A 23,061-nucleotide genomic window follows, 5' to 3' on the forward strand; every position below is an offset into this window, starting at 1 on the left:
AAGTTTTTATATCCACTGGTCCTAATTCCTAATGTATGAGTTTTAGAATGTGAACTCTGAGAACATAAAGCAATATAAGATGTGACATTTAAGGTGCAGGTATCACTTAGGAAAGGGTTTACAAAAGTAAGACTCTTCAAATCTCCTTTCCCAGTAAGAAGTGCTGAGCCAACAATGTATTACTATTTAGTCCTCTTTCTTTTAAGTAAATGTTTTTAATATGAATGAACACAGTCAGTAAACAGAGGTTTCCATATTTATTAATTACAGCAGTAAGATTTTGTAAGCATCTCCAGCAAATGCAGTCGTTGTTCTGTGCGTATTCCCTCAGATCCCTTTACCATGCCCATGCCTGCTCCTAGCAGCCAGCACCTGTGTCTCTTTGTGGGCAGACTGTCTGTCCCCACATTTTCCTACCTGCAAGAAGAACCGGAAGTTCCTGGGCATTGACGTATTTACGGGAGCAGGTCTCTAACAGTGACTGACTAGAGGAGGGCCAGTAAATTCCCCAGCTTCTACAGGTCAGCAGAAGTTGATCTCAAGCTACCCTCAGTGGGACTTTGCTTAATAGGACACCTTTGCTGGGGCTCCTCCCTTGATGATTCTCACTTCCCTACTCACCTACTGGTTTCTTTTTCACATCATCACTATTAAACAAATGAGGAAGCTGGTGAAAAATTATTCCCTGCCTCATAAATCATTTTCACACAAACCCTCACTTCATTATCTGCTTCTGAAGAACCCAATATAATTGATGTCCTTGTAAAATTATAAAGTTGACACATATGCATTTTAGAAAGTAAATAGAAACTATAAAAAGTAAAAGAAAAAAATACTCTAGATCCTACCACTCAGAAGTAATTACTGTAAGCACATTTGTGTGTATCTTTTTTTCTATGTGTATATAGTCTTCTAAATTTTCAATACTCAGATAACAGTTTCTTTTGGTTATATTTTTCTTCAAGTCTAAAGAATTTTTCTTGACATCCTCCCAAGCAAGAGTTTTCAACTGTATAGTGCCAAGGGACCCATTTGTGGTGGAGAAAGAAAGAGATGGTGTTGAAAAATAAACATGTAACCCACCCCCTTGTGCAGCCACACGGAATGAGGAACCTTTATTATGGGGGTGTGTCTGGCATGGAAATATTATCAGACAAGTGAGTCACCCATGGGGAAATGTTAATATCTCACTACAGAGTATTTCACTCATTCAGGAAATGTACCGTAATTTATCCAGTCATTCAGCTCCTTGTTATTTTGGATTTAGGTTGTTTCTATGACTTTTTAAAGAAATTATATAGAAAATATTCCAGTCTGGGTGCAGTGGCTCATGCCTGTAATCCCAGCACTTTGGGAAGCCAAGGCGGGCAGATCACTTCAGGTCAGGAGTTTGTGACCAGCCTGGCCAACATGGTGAAACCCCATCTCTACTAAAAACACAAAAATTAGTCGGGCATGGTGGCGAGCGCCCATAATCCCAGTTACTTGGGAAGCTGAGGCAGGAGAATCATTTGAATCTGGGAGGCAGACGTTGCAGTGAGCTGAGATCGCACCACTGCACTCCAGCCTAGGTTACAGAGCGGGACTCTGTCTCAAGGAAAAAAAAAAAAAAAGAAAGAAAAAATATTATTTAAGGTAGTTTAACTCTTCTGCCTGAATTCTCATTCCTGATTAATGGCACCAGCCTTTACCAGATGTCCCCAGACTTAAACTTCATAGTCCATTTCTTACTCTCTTTGCTTCTCATGAAGTGCGACACCACATCATGAGTAGCTTGTCATTGGCATGGCGTTTGAACTCATCCTCTCTACTCCATCTTCACTGCCAAGGTGTGAGCAAGGGTCTTTGTGAGCACTTGCCCAGCTGATGGTAACAACCACCTGTATCTGCTTCTCCTCCTCTGCTCCAACTCCCATTCCACCGCCAGTTAGTTTTCCAGAAGGGTCACTAAAATCCCCCACCACTCCCAACCTACCTTCAGCTTCACCTTCCACCTCTCCTCTGGTGTGACAGACTCGACCCTGAACATACTGTATGTTTTCCTACCTCTTTGCTTTTGCTCCCATAATTTTCTGTCCCAGAAAGGGCTCTCTCAATTCCCATACCTACCTTGCACCTGTCTAAATCCTATTTTTCTTTCAGAAATCAGCTCTGATGCCACAGTTCCTGTTACAGTTTTAATAATTAAGATGCCCTGGCTGCAGGTAACAAAAACTCGGCTCAAGCTGCCGTAGGTTCAAAGAAGTCTAGACATAGGTTGAGCTTGTGCTGCAATTTGGTGAAGGCTCAGGCTCCATCTTTCTGTGTAGTTTTCTTGGCTTTTCTCTTTCCATGCATTAACATCATTCTTAAGATGGCTTGCTTCAAGGTGGATAAATGGCTGTAGTCAATCCAAGCTACAAATCTACTTAACATATCACCCAAGAAATTTCTCACAGGGGTTCCTGAGAAATGTAGAACTATCCTTTACAAAAGCTCCCAGGGAGCCTTCACTTCCCAGATACCTTCATGGACCTAAAATCAATTAAGTACTCTTCCCTGAACCAATCGCTTGTAGCTGGGAAAAAAAGCCATGTACTGATTGGTTTATCCCTGGGATATATTTCCCAATCACTTTGACAAAGCGGATAACATAACCTTAATTAGACAAGACAAATTAGGGCAGCTAGCTGTGAAGAGGGAATCAATAGTGACCAATCCTATGACTTTTATATATTCACATACAAGTGGTGAAATGGATGTTGTGTAGCCAGCCACAGAGTTCCCCACACTCAGATGGATTCCAGAGGGCATTAGAGATAGCACATCACATTAGGTAACATTTACAACTCCTTGTTTGTGGGTCTTAGAGATGATCACCCTTGTCTGGCACCAAATAGGTCTTTAATAAATGTCTAACAAATGTACATGTTTTAATAAATTCAGGTAAAATAAATTGATTTAAAAGGTTTTTTTTCTTTAACTTTGATTTTCATAGTTTTACTGTGGGGTCATCGTTTACTTTTTTACAAAATTTTCTTTGTTTGAGACAGAGTCTCACTCTGTGACTCAAGCTGGAGTGCAATGACATGATCTTGCCTCACTGCAACCTCCACATCCAGGTTCAAGCAATTCTAGTGCCTCAGCCTCCCCAGTAGCTGGGATGACAGGTACCCGCCACTATGTCAGGCTAGTTTTTGTATTTTTAGTAGAGACAGGGTTTCACCCTGTTGGCCAGGCTGGTCTCAAACTCCTGACCTCAAGTGATCCGCCCACCTGGATCTCCGAAAGTGCTGGGATTACAGGCATGAGCCGGAACATTTTTCCATATAGTGATTGTTATCATGTTGAATTATCCATAACTTCACGTAGTTTCTAGTTGCCATCACCAGAGGTATCTAATAATTGGCTGCACATGTATCTATTTTCTCTTATTATGTAGATGTTGGTCCTCAGGGCAAGATTTCTGACTTGGTCATATACCAACAACTTATGCATAAAGTTGTAATGACTTTTCTAATGCCATAGTTAAGATTAGAGCAAATCTCAGTGTGCTGTATTTGAAATACTTGTTTCAAAGATCTCAAAAGCAAGATCCTGTAGAGAAGAGGTTGGGCTCCACTGGGCAAAAAGCCCCCTTTCATGCTAATATGCCAAATGAATAGACAGTCTGCTAATGCTCTCGACAATTTATCCTGCTCTTCGGGGATTGTGTAGTGAATGTCTCCAGTTAAATTAGAGCTATTGTTGCAGCTCTTTTTTTTTCCCCCTCTGAAAATACAATTCTTTTCTGAAAATACATTTATGATTCAGAACTTCCTGGCTTCTCAGTACAATCATCATAATGAGGTTGGCCTCCACATGTATATGTAAATCCTAAATACCATTTTTTCTGTCTTTAAATTATGGTGACAAAAAAAGAAACTCATACATTTTGATCAGATCAAAGCTATTTCTTTTGGGCTGAAGAATTTTAATTGGGATCACAGCCAAATTGAAGGCTTTTTGCCATTGCCTTTTCTGACATTCCAGAAGAATAAATACTACCTATCTTTAAATACAATTAAAGGCAGTTATCATCAATCCCTGAGAAACACAATGTTTGATAATTGTTATGCATACTTGGAAAAATTTCTCTTGGATTCCTACCTGAAATTTGGATCTCTAGAGTAAACTAATAAATATATTTAATTCCGTTTCCCACTCACTGAGCAGTTCCCATATGTTAGACACCATGCTAGGAACTGGGAACAGATCAATGAATGAGACCCAGTTCCTCTACCCTCACTCATGGTCTAATAGGAGAGACAGAGAGGTATCATATATTTATAGTGCAAACCATGGTTGTGTATAACCAAAGTGTGGCAAACTATAGAAGAAGTGAGGGTGTTTCAGCTCATGGTTGAGGGTTAGAAATAGAGGATAATCCCAGCACTTTGGGAGGCCGCAGCGGCAGGATCATGAGGTCAGGAGATCGAGACCATCCTGGCTAACACGGTGAAACCCCGTCTCTACTAAAAATACAAAAATATTAGCCAGGTGTGGTGGCGGGTGCCTGTAGTCCCAGCTACTGGGGAGGCTGAGGCAGGAGAATGGCGTGAACCCAGGAGGCGGAGCTAGCAGTGAGCCGAGATCACACCACTGCACTCCAGCCTGGGCAACAAAGTGAGACTCTGTCTCAAAAAAAAAAAAAAAAAATGTAGAGGATAATCAGGAAAGATTTGCTTAAAGTGGTGATATTGAACTATGCCTGTTTACCTTTAACCTTCTTTTCTTCCCTTGCAGTATCTCATCAGGGTTGCCCCCAGATGGGAACTAAGAATGAATTTTGGTAACTTCCTGGGGATGGTTGCATGACCTTCTTTTTTTCTGTGTGTTCTTTAAGCAGTGAGTTCCAGGATGTATATTCAGGGGTATCATAGTATGTTTCTCCCCTTTTGTGGAAAAAGTAAACCCCTTCTAGGCATAGGCTCAGACACAAGAAAACAGCTAGTGCGACTGTTTACGTGATGTCTGCCTTCTAATGAGCAGTTGTCGCCTTTCCCATTGCAGTGTTGCCTTAACCCTTCTAGTGAGTGCCAGTAGTAGTTTATAACCATTGGTGTTATCAAATTCTTAAAGATCTTGTTTGGACTTTGGCCTTTAAAAGTGGCCAGCTCTACTCTTCTTAGACTGATTATCCAATTTTTAAAATTGCTTTTCACTCTGTACTTTTTCCCTGTCTCTAACTTGATGCTTGCCTCTTGGTTTTTTAACAATTAGGGGAACTTTCGCTAAATAACAATGAAGGCCAACGCACACACACACACACACAAAAAAAAAAAAAAGAAAAGAAAAGAAAAGAAAAGAAAAGAAAAATAAAGAGGAGAAGGTGATACTTCTCCAGATCAGAAACTTTTATAATACTTACCAAAAATCTATCAATTTAAAAACCATGAAACAAACAAACAAAACAAAACAAAAATAGGCAGTAAGTCTAAAGAGAATAAAGCTGTGGCATATAAAACAGTCCTCCTTTTGGCTTTCAGCGTATATTGATTTTTAGCATAGTTACATTTAACAAGTTGCATACAATTGTAAGAGGTGATTACCAGTGAGGAGCTCACTGAGTGGGAACTGAGAACCCAGAGGGAAACGAAGAGGTAACTGTAAGAATCCCATAGGTCAGGCCGGGCGCGGTGGCTCACGCTTGTAATCCCAGCACTTTGGGAGGCCGAGGCGGGCGGATCACGAGGTCAGGAGATCGAGACCACGGTGAAACCCCGTCTCTACTAAAAATACAAAAAATTAGCCAGGCGTGGTGGCGGGCGCCTGTAGTCCCAGCTACTCGGAGAGGCTGAGGCAGGAGAATGGCGTGAACCCGGGAGGCGGAGCTTGCAGTGAGCCGAGATCGCGCCACTGCACTCCAGCCTGGGTGACAGAGCGAGACTCTGTCTCAAAAAAAAAAAAAAAAAAAAAAAAATCCCGTAGGTCAGTAACTCCATAAAGTTTTTCCTGTACAGTGAATATGCACTCTTTTTCACATGTCTCTAGATGTTGTTATAATTAGTGAAATTTAACTTTACTTAAAAGCATTATCAAGTGTAACATGTCCTTCTATGGTATTTTTTCTCAACTTACAGTTTTGTATTTTTCTTCTATGGAATTTCACAACTCTTTTTGCATGTGTGTGATTAACAGGGTCCTCACAATGGGAAAGGGTAAAAATCACTATTATAATTACCTAGGGAGCTACAGAATAATTTTTGAGGTAGGAAGAGGCTGAAAAATAAATGCAAGGAAGTCAAATATACAGTTGTAGGTTTTATTACCTAATTTTATTTTATAGAGCAGCTTTTTTCCAAAGATCTTTTAACATTATAATCAGAACCTTAACACCATAGAATTGTGAACTTTTATAGCTGGAAGAGGGCACTGAGATCATTTTACAAATAAGGAAGTTAGCATGACCTGCCCAATGCTACACAGTGATAAAAGAAAAACTTCACCCAGATTAAATTTAAAGGTGTTTAATTGAACAATGAATGATTCACGAATCGGGCAGCCCCCAGTATCACAGCAGTTTCAGAGAGACTCCAGCGCAGCCACGTGGTAGAAGGGAAGAAAGGGAAGTGACATACAGAAATTGGAAGTGAGGAACAGATGGCTGGATTGGTTAGAGCTTGGCCTATTAGTCTATTAGCCTATTATTAGGCCTATTAGTCTGCCTGTTAAGCTAGGTTACAGTTCATCCACAATCACTCAGATACAGAAGTACGGGGTCCTTCTCAGGCCATATTTAGTGTGCTTTAACAACAGCCAGTCAGTGGTGAAATCAGGACCAGAACTGAAGTTTCCTGGCTGCACTGTCACAGGCTAGCACACTATTTTTCTGTTGTGAAAAATTTCTAAAAGGCAGGGTAGCCAGAGGATGGAAACCATTACATTTACGTTGATTTGGAACAGTGGAATAGTATTGAAGAGCACAGATTCTGGAGCCAGAGTACCTGAGTTTAATTTTTGGCTTTCTACTTACTAGCAAGTTATTTCATCCACGTGTGCCTCAGAGTACAGAGGGAAATAAAGTAACGGTACCTATTTTATAGGGTGGTTGGTAAGGAAAAAATGAGTCTGTAGTACTGGGAACCTACATTTAGTACATGCTGTGTGCCTGTCATGTTTCTATCCCCAGCATCATTGTTATTACCTGTTACTTCCAAATTTCGAAGTTGTTGGTATAGTCGGGATTCTTCAGAGAATCAGAAACTATAGGAGATACAGAGAGGCAGGAGAGGAGGTTTAATATGGGAATTAGCTCACATGGGAAAAAGTCCCACGATCTGCCATCTGCAGTTGGAAAACCAGGAAAGCCAGTGGTATAATTCAGATCAAGTCCAAAGTCCTGAGAACTGGGAGGCCACTGGTAAAAGTTCCAGAGTCTGAAGGCTTGAGAGCCAGGAGCTCCTATGCCTTTCTGCAGAAGATGGATGTCTCAGCTCAAAAAGAGAGAGAATGTGCCCTTCTTCTACTTTTTTACCTTTTCTGCACCATCAAGTGATTGAATGATGCCTACCCACACTGGGGAGGGCAGATCTTCTTTACTCTGTCTACAGATTTTGATGCTCATTTCTTCTTGAAACAGCTTCATAGATACCCTCCCAAATAATGTTTTACCAGCTTTCTGGGTATCCTTCAGCCCACACGAGTTGACACATAAAATTAATTATCACACCATCACCATAGCCTCTTGGGGGCCCTTTAGTCCTTCCGCATAGATTTGGAGGATTCTACCAGCCAGGTGACTGGAGACAACCATGTACTGCAACAGGGTCGTCCTGGTCAATAGAGTGACTGTATTCAAATTTTGACCAGGGAAGCAGAACCAGTACGAGATTTGTTACAGGGACCTGGCTTATACTATTGTGGAGGCTGGTTAAGTAGTCTCTGCAAGGCTGTTATCACTGGATCTCATGCTGGGGCTTGAAGTCCACAAGGCATGCCCTCAGACAGGTCAAATCACAAGTTTAAAAACCAGCAGATTAGCAACAACATGTGTGAGCTACACAACAGCTGCTGTTTTACGCCCACCACTCATCTCCCAAGAATTTTTCTTGTGGCTCACCCTAATCTGAAATATACAACAAAGGGAATTCAGAAAAAATGTAATTTACTGTAGCCAAGTTGACATGTCACAAAGCCAGCACAGTGACCAATAATAGGAAAAGGACATGGGGCAGAAGAGAAGACAAAACTGAGAGAAGTAAAGAAATGAGGCAAATCATACTGAGTTTGATTTACCCCTGTACTGTAGAGAGCACATCTATTGATGACCATGAGGCAGAGTTCCACAGAGCTTTACTATGCTTGCTCCTAGACCCTAAAGAACTGTTCTCACCTAGATGAAGAAGGCAGCTGTGGCTTTATTCAACTCTGTACATAGCTTCCTTTTGATGCAACTTTTAAAACCGTTCTCCTGAGAATCATAATATTTTATATTTAATTTTCTTAAATTGCATTCCCAAAATACTTTTCAGATTCTGAAATATGAACAATCTTAACAGTATATTTTTAGGTTTTTTTAACCTTTTATTTGTTAACTCAGGTAACACAAATCAAGCAAAGCCAATCACATCTGCATAAAGAGCCAGAAATTCTCTACTTTAATTGTAAATTTTGAGAATATTCTGTATCAAACAGTCATAGGTTAGAGCAAGAAAAGTGTTTTGTGTGATTTTTTTTTTCATTGCCTCTGTCTTATTTTGGGCTTACATAATAAAATACCATAGACTAGGTGGTGTAAACAAAAAACATTTTTTTCTCATAGTTGTGGAGGCTGCGAAATCCAAAATCAATGTGCTGGCAGATTCTGTGTTGGGGGAGAGCTTGCTTCTGGTCTGCAGAGTTCTGCCTTCTTGCTTGCTGTGTCCTCACGTGGTAGAAAGGGAGAGTGCTCTGCATAGGGGCTCCACTGTTTGCCTCCAGATACCATCAAATTGGGTTTACAGGTGCACACCACTATGCCCGGCTAATTTTGTTTTGTTTTGTTTTGGTAGAGAAGGGGTCTCACTGTATTTGCCAGGCTGATCTTGAACTCCTGGCCTCCATCTGTTCTGCCTTGGTCTCCCAAAGTGTTGGGATTACAGGCATGAGCCACCACACGTGAGTCTTGAAGTTAGACTAGGTCTAACTTCATCTCAGACATTGAAATTCATACCCAAAGTTGATAGTTTGCTTCTGTCTGCTCCCTTAGCTCCCACCACAGTGTTATGTGGCCATTTAGTAAATTCTATTTAATTTACTTTAATAGTTATGTTCAAATTCCTGTATAAGCCTTACAGAGGAGAGGAAATTCCTCTGGTAGCTCATTTGTCTTCCTGGACTTTAAAAGAAGATGAAACTTTAATGAGGTTTAGATGTTAACATGACTGCCTTGTTCTTCCCCTTGCCCACTTGAGTTTTTCAGCAAGTAATAAATAATTACAAAGCACCTTACAAGATAAGTATATGTGTCATAGCTATTATTTATCTTTCTGCTTATCTCAAAGAAGAGATAGAGTCTTTCACAGTTTAGCAAAGACACAAACCATGTCTTGGTTAGGGAAACCTCATCAGTTAATCAGTAATATTAATTAGCGTAGGTGCAAAGAAACATTTGGTCATTCAGCAAGCATTTTATCTTAATTTATCATACGTAGTGCTTACCACATGCCAGATGTTCTAAGAGCTTCGGGAATAATTCATTTAATTCTCCCTGTAAACTTATAAGATAATTGTATTGTTATAACCATTTTACAGATGGAGATACTGAGGCACAGAGGAGTTAACTAACTTATTCAAGGCCAGTCAGTTAATATGTGGTAAAGCTGAAATTGGATTCCCAAGCAGTCTGACCTCTTAAACACTATCCTGTGCTGTTTCCTACTATATTCAAAAGCCATGCACAAAGCACTATAGAAAGGATTCAGAGAAGCATGTGGGAAGGATAAGAAATTTTGCTTTTACTTAAGAAACAGATATATTTTATACATGTGAAAGTGGAAAACAATTATGAGTCAACATGCAAGAAAGTTCGTGAAAATATGGCTCTGCCTCTTCTACATGAGAAAGAGTAGAAGGTATAGAAGGAGAACTTATCTTGGTGAACCCCTTTGCCTAACTTCTTAATATTAAAGCCCATTACCTCTGTTCACTGATGATATGGTCTTATGCCTAGAAAACCCTAACGATGTCTCCAAAAACTCTTAGATTTAATAAATAAATTTAGTAAAGTTTCAGGATACAAAATCAAAATACAAAAATCAGTGGCATTTTTATACAACAATAACAAGCTGAGAACCAAATCTACAAGTCAATCCCATTTAAATGAACTGCAAAAAAACAAAACAAACAAAAGAACCCTGGGAATATGTTTAACCAAAGAGATGAAAGATCTCTGTGAGGAAAAATACAAAACAGTGATTAAAGAAACTGTAGATGACACGAACAAATGGAAAAATATTCCATGCACATGGATCAGAAGACTTAATATTGTTAAAATGACTATACTGCCTAAAGCAATCCGTATATTCAGTGCAATTCCTACCAAAATACCAATGTCATTTTTCACAGAATTGGGAAAAAAAGAATCCTAAAAGTAATATGGAACCAAAAGGGCCTGAATAGCCAAAGCAATTCTAAGCAAAAAGAACAAAGTTAGACATCACATTACCTGACCTCAAATTATACTTTGAGGCAATAGTAACCAAAACAGCGTGGTACTTCTATAAAAATAGACACATAGGTCAAAGAAACAGAATAGAGAACCCAGAAATGAAGCCACACACCTACAGCCAACTGATTTTTGACAAAGTTCACAGAAACATACACTAAGAATGCCATTTTCAATAAATGGTGCTGGGAAAATTAGATTGCCATATGCAGAAGAATGAAATTGGACCCCTGTCTCTCACCACATATAAAAATTAATAATGATGAATCAAAGCCTTAAATGTAATATCTGAAACTATTAAAATAACTAGAATAAAACCTAGGGAAACCTCTTTTGGACATTGGTCTAGTCAAATAATTCTCGATTAAGACCCCAGAATCACAAGCAACAATAACAAAAATTGACAAATGGGACTTAATAAAACTAAACAGCTTCTCCACAGCAAAGGAAATAAATGAGTGAAGAGACAACTTGCAGAATGGGAGAAAATATTTGTAAACTGTGACTACGACATGAAATGAATATCCAGAATTTACAAGGAACTCAACAACAACAACAAAAATCCCCAAATAACCCCATTAAAAAGTGGGCAAAGGACATGAATAGGTATTTTTCAAAAGAAGACATACAAATGGCCAAAAGCAATGAAAAAAATGCTAAACATTAATTATTGGAGAAATGCAAATTAAAACCACAATGAGATATTATCTTATATTCATCAGATGACTATTATTAAAAAGACAAAAACCAAAAACAAAAACAAATGTTGGTGAGATGCAGAGAAAAGACAGCATTTTTACACTATTTGTGGGAAAGTAGGTCACTACAGCCTCTATGGAAAATGGTATGGACATTTCTCAAAGAACTGAAAGTAGAACTACCATTTGACCCAGCAATTCCACTACTGGGCATCTACCTCAAAGAAAATAAATCATCACATAAAAAGATACCTGCACTTACATGTTTATATCAGCACTATTCACAACCGTAAGTGTCCATCAGTGGATGAGTGGATAAAGAAAACGTGGTATATACACACAATGGAATACTAGTTGGCTATTAAAAGGAATGAAATCATATCTTTTGCAGCAACATGGATGGAACTGGAGGCCATTATCCTAAGAGAAATAACTCAGAAACAGAAACAGAGCGTCAAATACCACAATTTCTCACTTATAAGTGGGAACTAAATAATGTGTACACATGGACATAGAATGTGTGATAATAATCATTGAAGACCCAAAATGGTGGGAGAGTGAGAGAAGAGTGAAGGATGAGAAATTACTTAATGGATACAATGTACATTCTTCAGGTGATGGCTACACTGAATGTTCAGACTTCCACTATACAATATATCCATGTAACACAACTGCACTTGTACCCACTAAATCCGTAAAATTTTTTAGAAAAGACTAGTAAAAAACATAACACCTGGTGGTCAGGAAATCTTGATTTTAGAATTTTCTGTCCCCTACCTTACTTTCTCACATTGGCAAAGTTACTTCTTCAACTATTGAAGATGAATTTTAGACTAGAATTAACTATCCCCCCAAACAGGGGTCCCCAACCCCCAGGCCACAGACCTGTTATCTGTCTGTGGCCTGTTAGGAACCAGGCCGCACAGCAGGAGGTGAGCAGTGGGCCAGTGGGTGAGAGAGCATTACTGCCTGTGCTCTGCCTCCTGTCAGATCAGTGGCAGCATTCGTTTTTTTTTTTTTTTTTTTTTTTTTTTTTTGAGACGGAGTCTCACTCTGTCACCCAGCCTGGAGTGCAGTGGCGCAATCTTGGATTACTGCAAACTCCACCTCCCGGGTTCATGCCATTCTCCTGCCTCAGCCTCTGGAGTAGCTGGGACTACAGGTGCCTGCCACCATGCCTGGCTAAATTTTTTTTTGTATTTTTAGTAGAGATGATGTTTCACCGTGTTAACCAGGATGGTCTTGATCTCCTTACCTTCTGATCTGCCCGCCGCGGCCTCCGAAAGTGCTGGGATTACGGGCATGAGTCACCGTGCCTGGCCAGCATTAGATTCTTATAGGAGTGCAAACCTTGTTGTGAACTTCACATGTGAGGGATCTAGGTTGTGCACTCCTTATAAGAATCTAGTGCCTGATGATCTGAGGTGGAACAGTTTCATCCTGAAACCATTCCCCACCCCCCAACCAAGTCCATGGAAAAATTATCTTCCACGAAACTGGTCCTTGGTGCCAAAAAGACCACTGCCCCCAAAAGAAGCAAATCACTACTGTGTCTAAGACACAGCCAGCCTCTGTAGGGGTATGAGATGCAAAACATACAATTCTAAATCACAAGGTACCATTTTGCCCTAACTAATTTTCACTAAATCTCTATTTTTTCACCCTTAGCTTAAAAAAAAAATCTGTCCTAATCCACTTCGCATTCATAAATCTATAATGAAAATATTCCTTAGTATTTTTTTCATGTTAATTCTGCAGTTCCAGTTAGACCTCCCTAGGTCTCATGTAATTGAACGTGATTTGGCATGGGTTTTATAGCCTCTCAAGTTACTCTGGTTAACACTCAAATAATCACTAAGCTTAGTCAAATGAAATCCTTGATGTATATGTAAGACTTTGAGATTAGTTATTTAAACCTTTCATAATCTAATCCATGCCAGTGGATTAACTTAGACTAGCTGTTAAGGGTTGTCTTGCACCAATTATGCCTGTTTGTATTTTATTGGCCTGTGTTGATAAGAGAAAATGTCATGTAATTTTAAAAGAATTAAGAATAATATTTTAGGATTTGACATGATGCATTTAAAGTGGGACTCATTGAATAAACATGATTAATTCACACAACACAAAAGGAGTGACCTATCTGTAATATTTTATATTTTCTTAATCTTTGGGTTTAGAGCATTTTAAAAATTCAGTCTTTTAAAATCATTCTCACTTCTGGCTGGCTTATTGCAACAAAACTTCCATCTACAACGTCGTCTTTTTGAGATCCTGAAACTATTTTATGGGCCCAGAGTACAGCACAAGAAAAATGAATCCACTTTTTGTTGGCCACTGAGGTTATGGAAAAAAAAATCATCTTTTTCCTGGGTGGAATAATGGCTTTTTTTCACTCGCAGAATGTCTCTTCTGTAGCATAGCATTTTCAGGACTGTAAAAGCCCCTGCCCAGGAGTAGGAGCTGAGGTTTGTGGGGGTCGCCTGCCCAAGGGGGCTTCTCTGGGCACTGTGACCACTTGGCTCTGCAGACCCTGCTGGACAGCAAGCATCTTTTACCCACTGGTTATGGGGCCAGCCATTTGGTTTATGTCTGGTGTCTCCTGAATCACTTCTCACTCAGGCTAACTGGGCTAACGTCCAGCTTTTAATGTGTCAGATCCCATCCAGATATGGTTAGGGGAGGACAGACTGATATATTTTTATGTTCATAAAGGGTGCTTTTTCAACACTGGAAATCTCCCTTTTAATTTTTCACTTCTCGACAATCCTTTCTCCTTTTTATTATAATTTTTAATAATAATTAGCTTTTTCTACCAAATAAGAGTTACAAAACAATTATTAGATTTTTCTAACAGTACCTTTAAAGATCTGAGCTAAAAATGAAACAAAACTGTCCTTTTATTTTCATTTAATCCTTAGTGTCCAATTTGTGCTGAGCATTTTTTTTAGTTTCGTTTATTTTATTCTCTGTAAAGAGCCTATTAGGTGATGATCAGTTTTGTCCCAATTAGAAGAAAAGAAAACATTTCTAGTTTGTTCTTCTGCAGAATTGTACCATTAAGAAATGTTGTTCACTTTAGTGAGAAATTGGTTATAAATAAGAGAATGAAAATCTCGTATGTCATTAAGCTGGTGATTTGCCCTATTCGTGACCCCTTGCAAGCAGGCTGTTTTGCAATCTGGTGCCTCTCTGAGTGAGCTGTAACACAATTGATCCCAGGTATAGAAGACACAGAACACTTTTTCCTTCATCGATTTATTCCTTGTCTATTCTCTGCATTTTCCCATTTCGCTGATCAATTAATCTCTGATATAACTCGTGGGCAGCAGTTGAAAATAATGCAGCCAGTGATATTTTCTCAGCAACAGCAGTGATGGAGTTCCATGTGTCTGTATAAGCAAAGTGGAGTTCATTCTCAAGTGTATCCAGGAAGCCTTCTCAGGAGAATTAAGTGTGAGGAATAGATTACTGAAAGCCTATGAAGGCAAGGACTGTAGCTGGATTAGTTTACCTCTGTAGCACCATCTTTCCACACAGTGCCTGGCATGAAGGAGATGCTAAAAAAAAATGCGGACTGGAAGAAGAAGATGCAGTTGTGTTGATTTTAGTAGCAAAGTAGCTTTAAATTGAACATTATGCATCCCTCCAGCCCCCACTCTTGAAATTCTGAAATTTTATTGATTCCGTTAAAAGACCAGGCTGTGCAACATAAAGGTCCGTGACCAGAAGTTAAAAGAACTGGAATGAGTGGTAGTAGAAAAGAAAGAAGGAGAGCTTTGGTGTCACACATATGTGTTCACATCCTAGATCTCTGTCTTGCTGGCTGTATGATTTTTGAGGCTCCTCAACTTCTCTATACTTCTGGGAAAATCAGGATAATAATATGCACTTCATGGGGTCCCTTGTGAGGATTAAATTATATAATGCATTGCAACATGAAGGCATGAAACAGCATGCCCTGTTTGGAAAACTACAAGTAGTTTAATTTAACTGGAGCACAGGTTGCCCATGGGAGAGATGTGGGAGATGAGTCCAGAGAGAGAAGGAACAGCCAGGTCATCAAAAGCCCTGGGTGCCAAGCTAATGGGTTTGAACTTCATCCTAAAACCTTTGGGGTCTCATTAAAGTATTTTAAGTAGGGGAGAGGAATTGCATGATCACATTTGCATTTTATGACAGTGACTCTGGCAGAACAACACTACTGGAGAAGGCTGGCTCTTAACTTTTCTAGCTTCTTCTCCAAGTGACTCTTCTCTCCTACTCTCTGGTCTCATAGAACTTTGTACATAGAATGGGTCAAAGTGTCTTGGTCTCCGAGCTTTTACATGTATGATTCCCTCCTCCTAGAATACTCTTTTCCTCCTTAGTGCATTAGTAAGAACTTTGTTAGTTACAAATGGCAGAAAACCTAACTCACAGTGGTTCTGGCAGTGTGTTTACTCAGAAGTAGCTCCCTGCATAACTGTGTTCATGAACCCAGATGGTGTCATCAGAATCAGGTGTCTTTTTCTGTCCATCTCTCTGCTGTGTTCTCAGGCAGACTCTCAGTACAGGGTAGCAAAATAGTGGCCAACATTTCTAGACCTACATCTTGGGCTCACAGTCATGTCCATGGAAACTAAGCACCTCCCAGCAAAAGTCCTGATATTGGCTCTGATAGAATCATGGGCTCATCTCTGAAGCAGTCACTGAGGCCATGGGGTTGGAATGCACCGAATGGCCAAACCTGTATTACATTCCCACCCAGAAAGCAGGAAGAGTGGAGGTGCTGTATTGGAGTCAGCTCCAACCAAATCACAGGAACAGTGACTTGTAGGGTAGGGGAAGAGGTTCCTAGTAAGTCAAGGTACTCTTTCCCAAAGATAGGTAATTGATGTTGGCCCAGGAAACATCAACTGATGCTATACTTGGCTAACACACCTGCACTCAGCCTTCAAAGGCAAGATGATTGCCACTTCCTCCAGGAGGCCTTCTCTGAGCTATCAAAGACTAGGTTAGACATCCCTCCTGTGCATGCCCAATAGCATCATATACTCACTGTCCTAGCAGCATTGCAATGGCTCTTTACTTATCCACCTGCATATTTCTAGTACCTAGTGGACAACTCGATAAATATTTGTTATGGGGATGCTATATTGAGCTATCTAGAATCTGAGAACCCAGCTTACAATGAAGAAAAAAGTTATAATTAGTTGCAGTGGGACACTTGTTTGAGGAATGTTAAAAAGGGAGAATCTACAGGATTGAGGGCCTGTTTCAGGTGGGAATGTTGGGTGAGAAGGAGGTCTCCATGTCTTGGAGAAGGAGGATTAAACCCTAGTTTCTGGATCCTCCACAACAGAGAAGATTGGAGAGAGAGACAAAGGGTTCAGTTTGGTACATGAGGTTCCTGTGGGGGCTTACTTTGAGGTTTCATCAACCTAGGAATGGCAGATAAAGCTTCATGAGAGGATGAGAAAAACCAAGGAAGGGTTTAAGGATGAGAAGATCCTCTCTGGGAATATATACAGTTCAGTCAATGTCTTTCCTGCTAATGATGGACTTTGATTCTTGGATTTCACACTAGTGGGCTGGGAGCTGATGATACTTAACTGTAGTGCCATACATTAAGGCCTAAATGCCACAGGGGAGATCAGGATCTCAATCAAGTAGAATTGTCAGTTTAATACAGTTTTAAATAAGGAGAATAGAGAGGTGCATTCTGAGCTAATGAGGAGTAGAAGGACCCAGCCCTCAAAGGACAGCCTAGTTCCTCCATATATATATATATATATATATATGTATATATATACACACACACATATATATGTATATATATACACATACATATATATGTGTATATATACACATACATATATGTATATACACATACATATATGTATATATATACACATACATATATGTGTATATATGTATGTGTATATATACACATATATGTGTATATATACACACATATATGTGTATATATATGTATGTGTGTGTATATATATACACATATATATATACACACATACATATATATAAACTAACATATATATAAGTTCTTCCATATATATATATGTGTGTATATATATATGCTCTCAATGGAACATGACATACAGTCCCTTGAACCAGGCCTCATGCTATGGAAAGTCAACACACAGCACCCCCAGGCAAGTGTTGAATTTTCTTACAGGAACTTTCTTAATTCTTGGCCCTCTCCTTTCCCTTTGTCTCCCACTTTTTTTTGGTAGAATCCATCAACAAAAAGGGGTCCTTTTTTCTGTGCCTAACTTTTTACATGATGCTGTAACCCACTGATAGTACTCAACACATGGTGTAGGATGGAGAATAATTGTGAACGTTTCTAGTATGTGAAAGCAAAATGAGCAAACAGCTCCTCCTCTGTGGTATGTGTTGTTATTCCTACCTAGGACCTCAGAGAGGACCAGTAACCTGCCCTTGGTCACATAACTATCTGACTGAAATGGTGAAACTGAGTTGTGAACTGTCTGACTTCAGAGCTGGTATAGATACATCACACAAAACTTCCTGTCATGAAATAGCATAGGAACTTAATTTAAAAGAAAAAAAATTAATGAAAAGCCCAGATGGCAAAGGGGGAGAGGGGAATACGGTGGGTCCTGGTGGTCCACTCAGTTGGGCAATGTAGGTATGCAGGCAGTAGCCAAGGAACCATGAACTTGCTACTTGGATTTTAAAATTGGCTCCAGCAATGCACATTTCAACCAGCAACAGCATCCAGGCCACAGAGGTCCCTTTTCTGCCCTTTGATAACTAAGATAGATACAAGCAAGACTTGGCCTCTCTTCATAACTTTGCAGATACTTACTGTTCATTCTGGAGCTGTGTGAAAAATAGACTCAGCATCTTCCAGTCACTTTGAGTCAAATTTCTATATTTCATATAAGCCCTAAATTTCCCTAGAGTTGATGCATCGTCCTGTAGAAGTATAGATGTCATCTTCTAGAGATCATATTTTCTTTATTCCTTCTCATTTTTTTTTGCTTTATCTTTTTCTTTCCTTCTCTTTCTTCTGCCCTTTGTCTCTTCTGTTCTTCTTGTCTGTCGTTGCTGATCTGATTTCTTTAAGATCAACTCCACCTGTTTTCAGAAGCTATACCATCATCCCACTATTGATTTTGCATCAAATGTTGTGTATTTAATCTTGTGATTGGTGTTAACATTAATTTCCTTTAGCCAGTTTGCATGTTCAGTAAATGACTCTGTCAGCAGTGGTTCCCGCCCACCCTTCTCTCCATGTGCCCAGAATCCAGCAAGCTGCATGTGCTGCTGTGTAGAGCACACATTCGAAGCAAGATAGACAGACACAGTCTCTGCCAGGGCCTCTGTGCCTCCACCTTCTTTGATTATATGCTGTACTATCATCTTGGTATTCTCTGTGGCAGGGTAATTGATGAATTTTTAGCTGAAGTAAACACATCCTGGGAGTGCTCTACCTGAAAGTGCATTTTTCTTTCCCTTCTCCATCCCCTAGACCAAGAAGGCTGTATCACCACTCCCACTCCACCCATGCATGTGAATTGGCTTCCTCTCTTGTCACTGCAAATCCAGTTTGCTATATGAGTTGCCATATTAGTTAGGTTGATGGAAAAGAAGCTGGACAATTTCTGTTTCCCCCTTTGACTATGGCTTGTAGGTCCATGAAATGAAACAATAAATTCATCATTTGTTTAAGAAGTTCACCCAGATCATTTGTGACTTACCATGGTGCCAACTCCAGGTGAACTGGGAATATCCTTGTTTTGTTTGATACTGGATATTTGAAAACATGAAGCTTTCATCCCGATATTTGGCAATGTGTAGACCTTTCACTATCAAAAGCCTTTAGGCATCAGATTGTGATTTACTGTGTAATTCAGGCAGCAATTTCTCTTCATGGCTATTTCTAAACTTGGAATTTCTTTTCATGGCTATTTCTAAACTTGGAATCTTCAGAAAGCATTATTGTTATTTACATTATACTGTCCTTTCAATCACTTGTGTTTTATTGTCTTTTTTGTTCTTGTTTTAGAAATCTGGAGAAATGCAAAGCTTTGGAGAAGGACCAAGTTAACATTATTTTATAATAGCATTGTCATCATCATGGATGTTATAATGTCATCATCATTATAATCATTAGTGTTATATTTTAATTGGAGGAGAAATGATCCAATAAATGAGTTCTACTGTTAATATTTAACTACTGGCTATGAAAAAAAACAGTATTACAAAATATATGCTGAATGTACCATGACACACCCTAAGATCTATTTCTTTTAATTTCTTTTCTAGCAAGAGAGAAACTAAGGAAATCCTCAAGGAACAGGTCATTATGAAATACCTAAGGGTAGATCTTTTATGGGAGTGCTTAAATATCTGATATCTTCTGTAGAGGGAAATAAAATGAAATTGCTTTAAGTACTACGTTTCAGAAATAAACCAGCCTTTCCTTGTGGCTGAGACATCAGGAAGAAAATGGTACCAGATCCTTCTGAGCCCATTGCAATGTTGATGCATAGTATATTAAAGGAATCTGATTTATAGTGATGAGTTATTAAGGAGAAATTGAAAGTTTCCCAACCTGTGGGTTTTTACATGCAAAATTTAAGGAGCTCATTATAGTCCATTAGTTTAAAAGGTAAACTTATTAAATCCTTCACGATCAAATAGCTATCTCGGATTTTATGGTAAAATTAAAAAGGCATGGACAGCATTTTAAGACCTGGTATAATATACTTCTTGGCTCCCTTGCAGCCAGTGATAGCTAGTGTTTAATGTGATGATTTAAGGACGATTTAAATTGGTCCTCCTGCAGAGGAGGAGGAGGATCCCCAGAGAAACTAAATTTATGAAATGGTATAAGTGGGATTTAGAGTTAAGTGACAGAGTGATTGGAGAGAAGTCTTGCTGTAACCCACTGATAGTACTCAACACATGGTGTAGGATGGAGCCCAAAGACACATTAAAAGGAATCGGAGTCACAGGCCTGTGTTTCTGATGGCCTCAATAAAGAGCTCATGGGAGCTGGATGTTTAAGCCCCACAGGTGGACAAAGGTGCACCTGTAGGGCTGTTTTCCCATCTCTGCAGCCAATAAAGTCAAAGAATGTGAAATAATATTTTCCCTATATTTGCCTAGTTTATGTTTGTTCTTCAAGTTAGCAACTGTAAATACTAATCATAATAATCAACTATTATAAATTTTAAAGCAGAAAAATATCTTTACTAAAATGTTATCAAGTTTTTATAACAAATGAGCAAACTGATCCAACAGATTAAAGGACAAAATGAAAATTACCAATCCTGGCAGTTAAATAAGGGCAATGAACTATCATTTTAATGCCCTCTTCTGTATAACATCAGAACACAGTGTAAATTATGATGAGCAGCCAAACGTATGGATCTTATAAATGAGTTATCAAAAGTATATATTAAAGTTTTTTAAAAGTCATTTTCTAAAACCATAATGAAGCATTGAAAATTATTATAAGTCATTTTTCTGCCAAACTCAAGAGTGGCTTGCTAGTTTCATCAAAGCCATGGCAGATCAAGAGTAGATTACATATTTTCAGTTACCTTGGACAAGTCACTGCACATCTTTCTGCTTAGCTTTCTTATCTGTAAACAAGGGATGTTAAGAGTTCCTTTGTCATATGATTATTGTGAGAAGTAAATAAAGCACACAAAGAGCCTACAGCAGTACCTGGCACACAGGTACATGGAAACCATTCCATAAACATTAGTTGTCATCATTATTGGGTCTACTCCACTCTTGCACTTCCATCAGTTTTGCATTAGAGAATCAAGACTTAAAGTAGAATATTTCAATTTGACTTACCCAGGAAGGCAGCCACATGCTAACCTACATCACAGCTATGAACTGGGTTATTCTAACCCCTCCAAAAAAGTAAAGAGATGAAATAAGATACAGATCATGCCCTTGAGAAAATCATCATTTGAATCCATAGTAAAATCGTAGTGATGATTCCAAAGGTGGTCTAGAAATTGAATTTCAAAATTAAGCAGCTAGTGCCACATACAAACTGTACTTTTGGTCCTAAGTTGACTAACTTTCTTTCACATTTTAATATAAACTTTAATTTTACAAGCAATAAATGTCCATTAATAGAAAGATGGAAAACCACAGAATTCAAATAACCTCTTATACAGTTAATACAGAAATAATCATTCTTTCTGGCATCTACACGCCAGTCATTCTTCTGTATGCCTCTTCCTATTTTAATGGGATCCTACAATACAAGCCTTTTTGTAACGTGATTTTTAATAATGTCACAGTGGAACCTTTCCACTTTATGATGTGTGTTTTTATGCTGTCACTTTAATGGTTACATAATGATCCGTTTGTAACAGTGGCCTAGGATCAACCAGCCCCATGCAAAGTAAGGTACTCTGAGTCCCAGTTACTCATCCGGCTAATGCCCTCTGTCACGTTCGATCATAAATTCTATGGTCAGTCTGTGCCTAGGGAAGTTCTTAACCCAAGGCACAATATAGCAGGTCCCCTGCCTATCCCAATTTGCCTCTGCAGTAGTATTTCTCATCTTTACTTGCTGATAAAAAAAAGAGGGCAGGCTCTGCAAACATGAACATTTCTGTCTTTACTTTGGCAGTCAATTTCTCTGAGCATTGCCTCTGCTCACGAGGTCTAAAGGTTCCCTTGGGGTAACAGTGAGAATGAATGTAGTGAGGCTGTGAAATACACAGGAAGTATACACATTTATTGAGTCATAGCCCCGCCTCACATTGTATGGATGTGTGATAATTCACTTAACCAATCCTCTAGTGTTGGGAATTTTATCTGTTTCCAAATTTACCGTATTATAAATATTATCCCCAAGTCTCCCTAAGCCATCTGCCTCTGGGGTCAGATTAGGTCACATTAAGAAACTGAGTGTGGCTAGCTCTTTTCTGTCTTCCACCACTCCCAACAGTCACAGAGGCTCTGCTCACTCTTCCCCACAAGAAACTTTCCCCCAGTTATTTCAGAAGTTCCCAGGACATTCATACGTACAGTCATAAAAACATCTTCTATTTGTGACTGACACGCCCTCACACACAAACCTGGATTGAAAGCAGCTTAGCGAAGGCCCCTCTCTGTGACCACTACTCAGGGCACCCCCACAGGGATTCTGATGCCCCAACCAGTGGGCTGTATTCTGTGTTCGCAATATTCCAGAACTGCTTATCCTGAGAGTTCTGCGGTGCCTTGTTCTCAGGATGTAGCCCCTATTGCTTTGCCATCACCCTGCTTCCTGTCCAAGAAAATGAAGGGAACATGCCTTTCCCTCCTGGGCCCCAAAGTGAGATTTTGGTGACTAGAGCAGCAGTTCCCAAATTATGTTTGGAAATAGCCTCATCCCCTTTAGCCTCCTGCTCCTTTCTCTGTAGGAATGACACCAGGTCAGGCTGTGCAGCACACAGGACGGCCTCTCGTCTTCTCATGTGATACAGTTCTGCACAGTATGCCACTGTTCACCATTCAGACTTCCTTCCCCATAGTATAAACTCAGGGAGGAGACACTGGATGCCCTTAGCCACAAGTCTAGCAGATCCATCAAATGGTCCATCTAGTCTTAGGTTCATCACATCTGGTGCAGCAACCAGCACCCTTCTATTTGTGCACATTTTAAATAAACATTTAGATTATTTCCTTAGATGAATACTTAGAGGC

The 23,061-nt window shown here is 39.4% G+C and overlaps 1 protein-coding gene and 1 long non-coding RNA gene across 7 annotated transcripts in view; one reads left to right on the forward strand and one right to left on the reverse strand.

Annotated features, from left to right (window-relative positions):
- Window positions 1-23,061, forward strand: part of NCKAP5 (NCK associated protein 5) — a 998,748-nt gene that overhangs the window by 735,105 nt on the left and 240,582 nt on the right. The gene's annotated exons all lie outside the window — the stretch shown is intronic.
- Window positions 255-22,502, reverse strand: LOC116463008 (uncharacterized). The gene is made up of 3 exons (XR_009211883.1): window positions 22,452-22,502; window positions 20,946-20,987; window positions 255-417 (listed from the first exon to the last, which is right to left on the reverse strand). It is a non-coding gene; the product is annotated as an uncharacterized LOC116463008 (long non-coding RNA).

This window comes from Hylobates moloch, unplaced genomic scaffold (genome assembly GCF_009828535.3).
Source record: "Hylobates moloch isolate HMO894 unplaced genomic scaffold, HMol_V3 SCAFFOLD_24, whole genome shotgun sequence".
Classification (NCBI taxonomy): domain Eukaryota; kingdom Metazoa; phylum Chordata; class Mammalia; order Primates; family Hylobatidae; genus Hylobates; species Hylobates moloch.